The sequence below is a fragment of the Triturus cristatus genome, chromosome 5_1, assembly GCF_964204655.1.
Source record: "Triturus cristatus chromosome 5_1, aTriCri1.1, whole genome shotgun sequence".
Classification (NCBI taxonomy): Eukaryota; Metazoa; Chordata; class Amphibia; order Caudata; family Salamandridae; genus Triturus; species Triturus cristatus.
In genome coordinates, this window is record NC_140587.1 from 602,002,715 (window position 1) to 602,015,534 (window position 12,820).

Consider the following 12,820-nt stretch of genomic DNA (forward strand, 5'->3'; position numbering starts at 1 on the left):
CGGTTTGGAAAGGGTAGGGGAATCCTGTAAATCATGCAGTAAAATTGTTGCTGACGAGAGTGGCAAATGTAAGGGGACGGTGTCAAGCAGAAATCGACCTATGTATAACCAGTAAATTTTCACCATGGGACATTTACATATGATATGCACAATGTCACAACCAGAGGCGTTACATCTCCAACAATTAGTATGCGGTAATAGGCCTGCTTTATGTAATTTTACCGGAGACCAGTGACAGTCATGAATTATTTTAAATATACAAAATTTTAAGCGAGCCTCTCGGGCGCCTTTAACTAAGTTTTCCAGTCAAGCGTTGATCCAAGCCTTCTGTTTTAGTATGAAATTGCACAATATCTGCTCTTATTGATTTGGTTTCCAATGCAAGGGAAGAAATGTTAATGTCCATTTCTGTTAGGCGGCTTCTAATGGTTGAAAATTCCTTAAAGAGACGGTCCATAGTGTCACCTGATATTACCTTGGAAGTACTACGAGGTTGAGCAGGTGGTGATGAGGCAGAGCTCTTCGCAGACATATTACTTGATAGTTTTAATGCGTCAGCAAAAGGTAACTGCTTAGTAGGCTTGTTTCCGTTCTTGTTCCGTTCACGGGGCCAAAAACCCAGGTGACCCCCTTGCAAAACTAGGTGGTTTTGAGATAGGCAATTTTGATGTCGCCTCACTACGTTTGGTCCCTTGCCTGTCGCGGGTACTTGGGCCTCCCACACAAGTGAGGCACCATTTTTACCGGCAGACCTGGGGGAATGCTGGTCGTGGGAAATTTGAGAGAGCTCGGTGATGCCACAACTTTCCCACACAAAAATGTGTGAAAAAAGTGTTTTTTTCAGCTAAAATTGAGGTTTGCAAGGGATTCTGGGTAAGGAAACGTTGGGGGATCCACGCAAGCCATACCTCCCTGGAAGCCCCCGGGTGTCTAGTTTTCAGAAATGTGTGGATTTAGTAGGTTTCCCTAGATGGCCGCTGAGCACGGGGCCAAAAACCCAGGTGACCCCCCTTGCAAAACCAGGTTGTTTGGTGATAGGCAATTTTGATTTCGCCTCAATACGTTTTGGACCCCTGCCTGTCGCGGGTACTTGGGCCTCCCACACAAGTGAGGCACCATTTTTATGGGGAGACCCGGGGGAACGGTGGGTGGCAGGAAATTTGTGCGAGCCCGGTGATGCCACAACTTTCCACCACAGAAGTGTGTGACAAAGTGATTTTTTCTGCTAAAATTAAGGTTTGCAGGGGATTCTGGGTAAGGAAACGTTGAGGGATCCATATAAGTCATACCTCCCTGGAATCCCCCGGGTGTCTAGTTTTCAGAAATGTATGGGTTTGGTAGGTTGCCCAAGATGGCCGCTGAGCACGGGCCAAAAACCCAGGTGACCCCCCTTGCAAAACCAGGTTGTTTGGTGATAGGCAATTTTGATGTCGCCTCAATACATTTTGGGCCCCTGCCTGTCGCAGTGAGGCACCGTTTTTATCGGAAGGCTTTGGGCAACGTGGGGTGGGTGGAATTTTGTGGATCCACGCAGATTCCAGAACTTTCCACTACAGCAATGTGTAGTGGAGTGGTGTGGCTCACTGGTTAGAGGCAGCAGACCCGGAAGCAGAGGACGGCCCGGGACCAGGGTTCAATTCCCGACGTGGCAGGGTTGTGGACCAGGGCCAGCGGACTCGATAATTCTCGCCTCGGTGGCTACTCTAACCAGGGATCACACTCGGCAACTCTGGGCATTAGCTTGCCTCATCTCCACAACGGCCCGCCACATTCGCTGGGGATGCCTGGTTTCACCTTGGAGCTACCCAAGAGGGACCATCTCACAGGGATAGCCAGGACGGGTTCCCCAGCGGTCTACAGCGCCACGACGCCTCAGGGCAGCAGTGCGCTTTACAAGACACATACATTTACAATGTGAGGAAAATTTGTTTTTTGGGACACATTTTTAGGTTTACAAGGGATTCTGGGTAACAGAACCTGGTGAGAGCCAGTCAAGTCACCCCATCCTGGATTCCCCAGGGTGTCTAGTTTTTAAAAATGTACAGGTTTGCTAGGTTTCCCTATGTGCCGGCTGCGCTAGGGCCCAAAATCGACAGGTAGGCATATTGCTAAAAACAAATCTGTGCCTAGTCTGTTTTCTGCCGCCCTGGGGGGGATATCAGGGGGTGAGGTTGCCCTGATACGCCCCCAAGGGGGGCAGAAACACTGTGGCTATTTGTTTAGGGGGTGGGGGCATAGGCATGCACGTTTTGGGCAGCAACACTCTAATTCAAATTTGCCCCCAAAAAAACTGAAAGTCCACTAGACGCCAGGGAGTTTTTTGGGAAAATTTGTATTAGGGTGGGGGCTTCCCAAAACAGGCATGCCAATGCCCCCACCCTAACTTTGCCCAAAAATCCCTGACGTCTACAGGGCCTTTTGCCCCCCCCCAGGGGGGGCAGATTGGCAGCTAATGCCCCCATCTTCCCCCCAGGGGGGGCAGGAAGGCTGTAATTTTTGCAGGGGAGGGGGTGGGGGCATGGGCATGCCTGTTTTGGGCAGCCCCCACCCTTATTCAAATTTGCCCCAAAAAAGTCCCTGGGGACTAGAGGGCTATTTGCCCCCACGGCGGGGCAGATTGGGGGCAGTAGCCACCAATCTGCCCCCACGGGGAGGCAAAAACTCCACTAGACACCAGGGATTTTTTGGGGAACATTTTTATTAGGGTGGGGGCATTGGCATGCCCGTTTTTGGCAACCCCCACCCTAATAAAAATTTTCCCCAAAAAATCCCTGGCGTCTAGTGGAGGTTTTGCCCCCTGTGGGGGCAGATTGGTGGCTACTGCCCCACCTGCTCCCCAGGGGGGACAGGAAGGCTGCAATTTTTGTGGGGGAGGGGGTGGGGGCATGGACATGCCTGTTTTGGGCAGCCCCCACTCTAATTCTAATTTGCCCCAAAAATTCCCAGGCGACTAGTGGGCTTTTTGCATCCCTGGGGGTGCAGATTGAGGCAAATGCCCCCATCTGCCCCCCAGGGGGGCAGAAAGCCTACTAGGCACCAGGGAGTTTTTTGAGCAAATTTTACTTAGGGTGGGGGTTGCCAAAAACGGGCATACCAATGCTCCCATCCTAATAAAAATGTGCCCAAAAAAATCCCTGCCGTCTAGTGGGCTTTTTGCCCCCACAGGGGGGGCAGAAAGACTAATTTTGGGCCTGGGGGGGAGGAGGCATCGACATGCCCGTTTTTGGCAGCCCCCACCCCTAAACAAGTACTTATTAGAGAATCCCTGGTGTCTAGTGGACTTTCTACCCTCCAGGGGGGGCAGATTGGGGGCTACTACCCCATCTACCCCCCAGGGGGGGCAGAAAGACTAATGGTGCCAAATTAATTTATGGGGGGGCAAAGGCCCTTGCCCAAGGGGCCGCTCCCCCCTCCCTGGTGCCTAGTGGGTGGATCCCTGCTTGGGGATCGCCCTCCTGGGGCGATCCCCAAGCAGGGATCCACTAGGGAGGTTCTCCCCTTTCCAACGATACCTCTCCTGAGGTTCTACATGCTCAGGGGGCTGAGATAGCCCCCTGAGCACGTATATACTGGAGCTGAAATGAGCCTCTTGGCTCATTTCAGTTTCGGTTTCACTGAAATGACTTCGGCGCGACGTGCGCGCCGATCGTCATTTCAGGGAAACTGGGGGGGGGGGGAAGGGGGGTCCTGGGAGCTGGGGAAGCTCTTCCCCAGCTCCCGAGGCTATTTTAGGTTAAAGGGAATCCCTCTGGTGCCCGCACCAGAGGGATTTCCTACGCGATGTTTCATGACGAGCTGGACTCGTCATGAGCACACAACCACTGTGTGCCATGACGAGTCCAGCTCGTCATGAGCATCGTAGGGGTTAAGAAACTATTTGCATGTGTGTTCCAGGGCCACCTCACCCAATAGACTGAAACTGATCAGAACAAGCACATCCCCTTGAATTCACACATGATATTCGCAAAAATTAGCACCAAAGAAAGGAACACCATTTCTTGATGATATACTGGTCGAGAGACTGTACTGCATCAGCCATCAACCACTGTAAGCAAACATCCTTATTTGTCATGAAGAGGATGAAGAAAAATGCTTGAATTACTTACCAATAATCTTCATTATTCTGGTTCTCTCTTCCTCATCCCAGTACTTACATTATGTATTATGTTTACCCAGTGCATTGTTATTTCCCACAACCTTCAAAGCTGTTCTCTCTTTCTACTATAAAGAACTTTAACCCTCCCCGTAAAAACATCCCTACTCCAGGAGCACTTCCTGAAACATCACTAAAGCCCAGCCATCAATATAGTGATAAGAAGACAGAGACAAAAGGGGAGGGAGGGAGGGTTGTAAGTCTTGGAACGAGGAACAGAAAATTGAAATAATTAATATTACCTGTAAGTAATCTGAGCATTGCTCCTTATCTGCTTCCTTGTCCCATTCTTTACATTATGCAGATATTCCAAAGCCTAGGCCTTCTCCACAACCCAGGAAAGAGAGAAAGAAAACACGTTAGAAGTGTACATTAATTTTAATTGAAAGGAACCAAACACCCTAATGTATTTCAAAGGAACATAATGACTGACAATAAAAGTGTTTAACCTAATGCCTGAGCAAAATTAAAAGAAAAGTTGGAAGGCAACTTTACAGAGAACCCCCAGGCGAAAACAGCAGAATTCATATTCCTTAGCCAAATGCAGCCTGAGAAGTTTATGTGGACGAAGTAGCCCACGTTACAGCAGAAAAAATGTCTCCCACAGAGCCCAAACCTTTTCTGCCCAGGAGGCAGCCCTGCCCCTCATTGAGGGAGCTAACATATTATCTGGAAATTTCTTGTGAGTATGTTTGAAGACCAACGAAAATTACTGACAGTCCATCTGCCCAAAGTTGATTTAAAGGTCATGCAACCCCTGTTAGCAAGGCCAAAATTAACAAGCAAAGAGTCTGATTTCCTAAAAACAGAGGTTTCCAGCACATCTAGAGGAATAGTACTTACCATATTAAAAGATGTCACAAAAGAGTCAGCAGAAGAATATTACAAACGGGAATGAAGAACAACTTCCTGATTCCTATTAAATGTAGAATTATCTTAGGATGGGAATTGGGCCCAAAGGACAAAACCACCCTCTACTGAAATATCCTCACGTATGGAAATCATCATTTGAGTGAACACAGTTCTACTAATCTCTTAGCAGGTTATAGCAATAAGGAAATAAATCTTATAGGTTAGGTATGTCTCTGATGTTTCTTTCAAGGGCTCAAAAGAAGGACCTCGCAAAAAAGAGAAAAAATTGAAAACCAAGGGAAGGTACCAGGGAGGAAAAAAGTTCTTCACCCTTGACCTAATCAAAAGAAACCACTTAAAGGGTCCAGAGACTAAATCCGCTACAGAGGAAAGAATACCCCAAGGAGCTCTAAAGGCTCCAATTGCTGATCTTCGGAGCTTTAGAGTGGAAACCGAACAAAAAATTCAAACACATCCAACAAAATCCCAGGATCCTTTGTAGAGAAAACTGCAAGAGAGACAATGATTTCAGCCTACACCACTTATGAAAAGAAACTCAATGGTGGTTATAAGATTGCTTAGTTGAATCTCTCCAAAAGACCTGCAGAGAAAGAGACACAGATAAAGAAATGCCCTTCCTTAGAAGGCATTTCCTCTCAACCGCCAAGTCGACAGATGAAGACGTGCCAGGGAAGCAGGAGTCCTAATCAGATATATTAGAAGAGGAGGGGACGGGGGAAAACTGGAAAAACCAACTCCCCGTCTTTGCCAGGGATCAAAGCAGTGGAATTCAAGTCCTTCTGTGCCAAAATGGCACCAAAATGATGTCATCCCTCGCCTCTCTCCAAATCTTCAGTAAAACATTAAAAAACAGCAGGAAAGGCATAGATCAGGGAAATCAGACAAGGATGCAGGAAGGTATCTCCTCCCAGTGCTTGAGTGCTCAGAGATCTGGAAAAGTACATAAGGACTTGTGCATTTGTCTTATCTGCAAAAAGGTCCATCACAGATGTATCCCATATTAGACAAAAGTACGAAAGACTGTGGGATTTAGAATGTAATCTTGGGTGCTGAGAAAAATATAGCTCAGTCTGTCTTCCTGAACAATTCACCCCTTTATATGTAGTGCTTTTAGGGATAGAAGGTTTTTCTCTGCCCAGACCATTATGTCCAAAACTGTTTGACATGATTATGTCCAAAACTGTTACTGCCATTTTGTCCTAAACTGACGGTGATTGTAGCCTTCCCTACTAGGTTATCTGTCCTGGTCAATAGAGGAAACCCCTTTAGCTGGGGAGAAAACATGTGCAAGGCCTTCTGTATCACCATTAACTCTTTCCAATCTGAAGACCTTCTCATCTATTGAGATAACCAGAAATCATGAGTAGTGAGATCCCCAGAACTGCTCCTCACACTCCACTGGTGTCATCGGAATTGAAGGACATCCGAACTCGGAGAGAAAAGTGAGACCCATGTAACAGGGCTGGAGTCTCTATCCACCAGGCCAACTGAGTTTGTACAGAAGGAGTCACTGGAATGCATGCATTATAATCCTCTGAGGTTGGAATCCAGTGTCGTAGGATCTGATGAACCACCTTCCCCTGGTGAAAACGGGACCAAGGCATGATGAATACCATTGCTGCATGCAAAGCAAAAAGAGGAAAGAAATTCACAGAAGCTCAGTTTCCTCTTACAGTACCCCTGAAATTGACGAAATGTAACCAAAATAGTTACCCTCTCTCCTTGGACTGCAAACTATTCTCTCATTGAGACTTCCTGCTTCCACAAAATCTTCTCAAAATGGTAGCGTGACTTCATTCTTTTTGAAGCTGGAAGGAACACTTTTCCTACATCTGACCTAAAGTTTGAAACAATATAATCCAGATTTTGAGATGGCACCAGAAGACATTTCCTCTAGATGATGACCCCAAAGATTTCCAACTCTTGGCTAACCATCCTCATGTGAGTAGGCGACTGAGAGCGGGAACAAGCTAAAACAAGAAGGCTGTTGAGATATGGGTAGGCCTTTGTTCCCTTGTCATTATTAAGAGCAAGTGTAGGTGTCAGGACCTTCGTGAACATTCTTGGAGCAGTCCCCAAACCAAAAAGAAAGAGATCAGAATTACCAATGTTCTTCCCCCACACAGAATCTGAGATATCTTTGACAGGACAGAGCATTTGGGATGTGTAGGCAAGGGTCATGTAAGTATATTTTGATCAGAAAAATCTCCTTGCATCACCAGAGGAATAACCTGCTCACATTGAAATGTTGTGTGAGAATATAATTAATGAGAGCTTTCAGATCTATAATTTTTTATCTACCTCTTGCTCTGCTCAATAAATAAAAAAAAATAAAAAAGATCTATAATTACCCGCAGCTCCTCCGCTATGTTGGAGGAGCGTCGCCCCTCTTGCCAGGATATAAACTTTGAAAGATAAGACAATAATAAAATGTGTTTATTATAATTTTATTTTTCTTCCATTGAATGAGGCTTGTGGTGGGGCCATCACAGGGCAAGGCAGAAGGGAGAGTGGGGAGGACTGTGGTTCAGAGTGCATGATAGTTTGGCCGGCCATCTGAGGCCGGCCAAAGTGTAATGATCAGTGAAGCTCTCTCCAACCCCAGCTGCAATGATGGGTTGGAGACAGCAGTCACAGACTCAGAGTCTCCCTGGGTGTGTAACTCAAGGGCGCTCAGACCAATCCTGACACTGCTCTCATGCACGAGATCAGCATCAGGATTGGACACAGGGGAGGCTGGGAGCCTGTGCTGCAGTTAGGAAGAAACAGAAGAGTGTAGTTTCAGCAGGTGCAATGCGGCAGGTACGTTCTTTTTTTTTTTTACTTCTTATTTTACTGTTGTCTTCATCCGTCCTCCCCCATCTCCACCCCCTGCCCCGCCACTCCAACGGCACACTAGGCGCTACTGCTGTAATCATTCAATAATTCCTTTGATGCCCACTGTATAAGAATTTCTTTGGGTACCAGCCGCATACCCATTGAGTCAGAGGAATCCTCTTCTGGAGCAAGGCAGAATTTGTTTTAGCAAAACTTGTCTTATTGTTATATTTATGGGCAAGGAGGTAGACAAAACCTAGCTTTGGGAAAAGGAGAAAACTTTATTCAGTATCCCAGATAACAAATCTGCAGAACCCAACTGTCTGAGGGATTGGAGAACCATTGTTTGTGAAATAAATGCGACCCCAAACGGACTCCAGCTCAAGGCATAGTCAGGATTGCTGATTCAGGTCCCTTTCCACCCCCCCTCAAACAAAGGTTGATGAGAAAAGTCATTCACTCAGAACTTAGGGTGGAATCTAAGTCTGTTGAAGGAGAAGTAAGTTCTCATGCTCTTATTTTTGTTACAATTTCTGTTGCGTTTACCAAAGCCTTTCTGTCTGTACTTAAAGAGTTGTATGTGTTTTTGATTCTTGCAGGGTTTATGCAACACCTCCTCAAGTTCTGAACAGTTTGAACCCTCAAAAATGCATATGAAGGAGACAGATCTTCTGTGGTTCAACCTTCCATCACCTACTGTAGATGCCTGGCCGTCACAACCCCGGGCCACATCAAACAACAATTATGCTCAAACCTCCATACGCTCCAATGGTTGAGAATGATCCTCTATTTCTTGAATGGCTGTGAAAGAGACTGAAAATCTTTAACAAGAGATTGAGAGGTGTAGACTGAATATATTTTAGACCTTATATCTTTGTACACAGTATCAGAGACTACAATGTCCTCTTTTAAAAGGGGAGGCTGGCCTACCAAATTACTCTGAAGGAGATCAATAGACAATGACTGGGGCAACTCAAGATCTTCTTTAGGCAAAGTATAAAATCTACCCAAAAATCTTGGAACTGTCACTTTATCCGGGTCCCTCCATTCTCTTTGTAAAAAGCCTTGAATTGCAGGAATAAGAGGAAGCATGGTAGCAGTGGGCCATTGGAAGGGAAGAAACCAATCACTGCTTGAAGAAGGCTGTTCCAAATCCATATGAAGCTGAGGATTACTAGAAAGATAAGAAATAATAGGTTTCATCTCTTCCTTCTGTATATACTATCCTATACGGGTGGCTGTACTGCCAGGAAAAAGCAACTCTTCCTCATAATAATCAGAAGAGGCCAAGGCAGAAATGGAAGAAGGAGATAAAAATGACAATTTGGAAGATGGTGAAGAAGCAGGAAATTGTGGAGGAGAGACAACCCTTCCTCTGTAATGTGTATGAACCTCTGAGAGCCACCTGCTCCTTTCCTGCAATTATTTACCAGCCATTGGGGAAGAGCAAGCTCTGCCATCATAATGGCCTCTAATCTCATCCAAAATATTTTCTCCAGGAGATAGAGGATGAGAAAGATGATGTCTCTTTTGCAAATGTCCCCATTATAACAACATTATAGCAAAAAGTGAGCCCCAGGAGCTTAAAAGGACTTAAATAATGAGAAAGGGTCCTTGTAAAGAAAAGATTCCAAAATCGCCTAAAAAATACAGTACTATAAATGTGAACATCTATAGGAAGATATTTTAAAAACTTGCCATCACCAAAGAGGAAGGCACTGTTAAAATCGCAAATAAAGGGGCATATTTACAAGCCCTTATCCCCAACGCACCATCATTTTTTCAGACGTTGTGGTGGCAATAGGGGCTTTGCCTTATTTACAAGGCCTTGTAAATAAGCACCCTGCCACGCTATACTTAGCATGAAAGGGGCAGGCAATGGGCTTTGTTGTGGGCTTTCCAACGCAACACCCTTTGATTTTGATGCTGCCCCATATTTACAAGGGTGTCGTAAATACGGGGCAGCGCTAAAAGTTAAGACCACGGAAAACGTGGTCTTAACCAGGCGCTGCGAGGGAAAATATTTAATTTCTCCTCGTTTTTGCTGTTTCCATGTGTGCTGCATTGTGCAGCACACAGAGAAACAACAAAAGACCATGGATTGTTTATACCTTCCTGCACATAAATAATCATTTAAAAAAATGACGTTTTGCAACTTCTATGTGTGCTGTGTTAAGCAGCACACATAGAAGTTACAAAAAGCCATTTCAGATTGTTTATGTGCAGGAAGCGACACCTTCCTGCACATAAATAATCTTCACCTCAATGCCGGGTCTGGTGGCTCAGTGTACTAATGCATCCATTGCAGGGGCCTGTGTTTGACTTCATGGTCACAGGTTCAAATCCTGGTGGGTCCACCACTCAGCCTTTCATCCATATGAGGTTGATAAAATGAGTACCATTGAGTTGGGTAACAATAAACATCTGTTATTCAGCGCCAAGAGAACTATGGGTGAATGTGTGCTTCACAAATACACATGTTATATTAATGCAGGCACCCTTGCACTATGGTTCAAAGGGCCTGCGTTGGCGCTAGGTGGCTAAACTTGTGCCAGTGCAGCGGGAAATGTAGGGCTGCACTGTATACTTGTAAATATTGTGCAGCCCTGCGTTTCAGAAGTGGCTGAGGGCGGCGTTAAGCCAAGGAGGCTAGCACCGCGCACCCCCACTTCCTTGTAAATATGCCTCCGAAGTATGTATTATTTCATGACAAAAACACCTGCCAGTTGGGCTTCAGCCCGACTGCAGAGGGAAGGGAAGTCACCCAGGCAGCAAGTAGAGGGTAAGAAAGAAGAGCTGTACCTTTGATCGGACTGACCTCCCGCAATGAGCTGAGTCAAGGAAAGCACCTGTTATCAGCAGGCGGACCCTTTTGCACCTCTTAGCAACATGTGTCCTCTTTCCAGTAGTGCTTCTCAAAAACATGTACTCAGGGCGTCTTATAGGCCCCCGGGCAAAGCAGTGCACTGGGTCCTGCCTACATAACCACTCAAAGGATTAACATTTTTAACGGAAAATCAGTGTTAAATTCTGGTCTGAATGGGGCCCCCATGATCGTGGGGCTCGGCCAACTGCCCAGCGTGCCCATGTGTTAAGACAACACTGCATGTACATGAAATGCCAAAAGCGGAATAAATCTGTAGACTCCACTGCTACTGAACAGGCTTTCTATTTTCCACTGTGAGAATACAGGCCCTCCTGCACTGCCCAGCTCTTGAAGACCCGCTTCCTTGAAATGCAGCATGAAATTGCACAAGAGGGCAAGCGGAAGAAATCTTCAGATGCATGCTGAACAATGCGCAGGCAGCAAGACAAGTTGAAGAAAAAGAAAAATGTAATTAAATTCTAAAAACTGAGCAGAAAACCCTAAAAAAAAAAATGAGATAATAGGAGCGTCCCCGCAAGCTCCTATTATCTGTAAAATTGCAGGAAATAGGCTGCAACAGAAAAAACAAACCTGGTAGTTTTCCTAGAGGAGGGATGTTTTTATAAAGAAAGGTACATTTTTTATTATAAAAGTAGAAAACAGCTTGGTGGGTTGTGTGAAATACTAGTGCACTGGGTAAACATAACACACAATCTATGGAATGGCGGGGCATATCAGCAACAACCGTCGTGAGGATAATTATCGCCGGGTAGCGTGGATTTTTATCGCTGAGATACAGTGCTATTAGCAATGCTTATCTCCTCAGCGATAGAAATCCTCACGCTAACTGCCTAACGGGAGATTATCGCTGGAACCCAGTGATAATCTCATGCAATGTGGCGTTAGCTTGCTGATAGGGACTCACAAACTTAGCCATGATATCCACCTTCCATAGGATATCATGGCTAAGTCAGTCCCGAAGCAGGCGTAAGGAAAGTAGCGATAACAGGGGTTATCGCTACTTTTCCTGACGCTATGCTTCATAGCGTGGGGCTTGATGATATGAGAAAAGTCGCTTAGCGACATTTCTCTTGTCATGTTAGGTCAGGAACGTCCACTTTGCATCTCATTAGAGATGCAAAGCTGGGCGTTAGAAATCCTGATGCTAAAGCAAGGTTTCACGCGTTAGCGTGGCCTTGCTAATTAGGTGATAACATTATCGCCGCTTTTCGGCCGAAAACGGCCGCAAAAGCGGCGATAATTTTGTATCGCCAGCTTGTAAATATGCCCCGGTAAGAGTAAGCAGAAAGGAGATGAGGAGGTAATGGGAGAGAGAGATTGAAACACATTTCTAGAGGTGCAGTCTAATTAGGAACCTTATCAGCAACAAAACAAACCCTGAACTAGGACACATGAAGCCCAGTCAGCAAGAATACAATTTTTATCTGTACTATGATACACTTTGGCATGCTCCTCCTACAGCACGGCCTGTCCTTCCTTCCCATCTGGAGAAGCCTATCCATATCCTAAGAATCCATCCATTCATCTGCCACACTGTCTGGTAAACCAGAGATAAAGCAAACCCTGTGTGGCATGCGATGCCATCAGTGGCAAACGATGATAAATAAGTGAAAGCTAAGATTGATTTTAATCATGAACTAATATTTAGCAAAATATCATTTTTTACATTTTATTTCTTGGCAGAAGCCATTGACAGGAGAGACTTTCCTCTCAATAACTTTAATGCTCACGCCTTTAACTGCAACGACTGCAAGGGATACATAACCCTCAAAATGGAGGTGATGACTACCTACCACACATTGTCCAATTTAAGATCTTCTATAGACCATAGTGTAGTGCTGCTCACCTAGAAATCAGCGGAGAGCCACAAATAATGTAAAACATGATTACCCTACGACACACAACACATGACTGCAGATATATATGGCACACTTCACCATCTCACCCACCTGGGCCCAATCATGACTATTTTTCCTCCAACAGTTGCACTGAAAATACGGTTGACAATGCCCTTCTATAAATCTGCTATAGAGGAACAAAGCAATAACAGCACGCATACTCTGACAGGATGAATAAATGATATCCTTAAT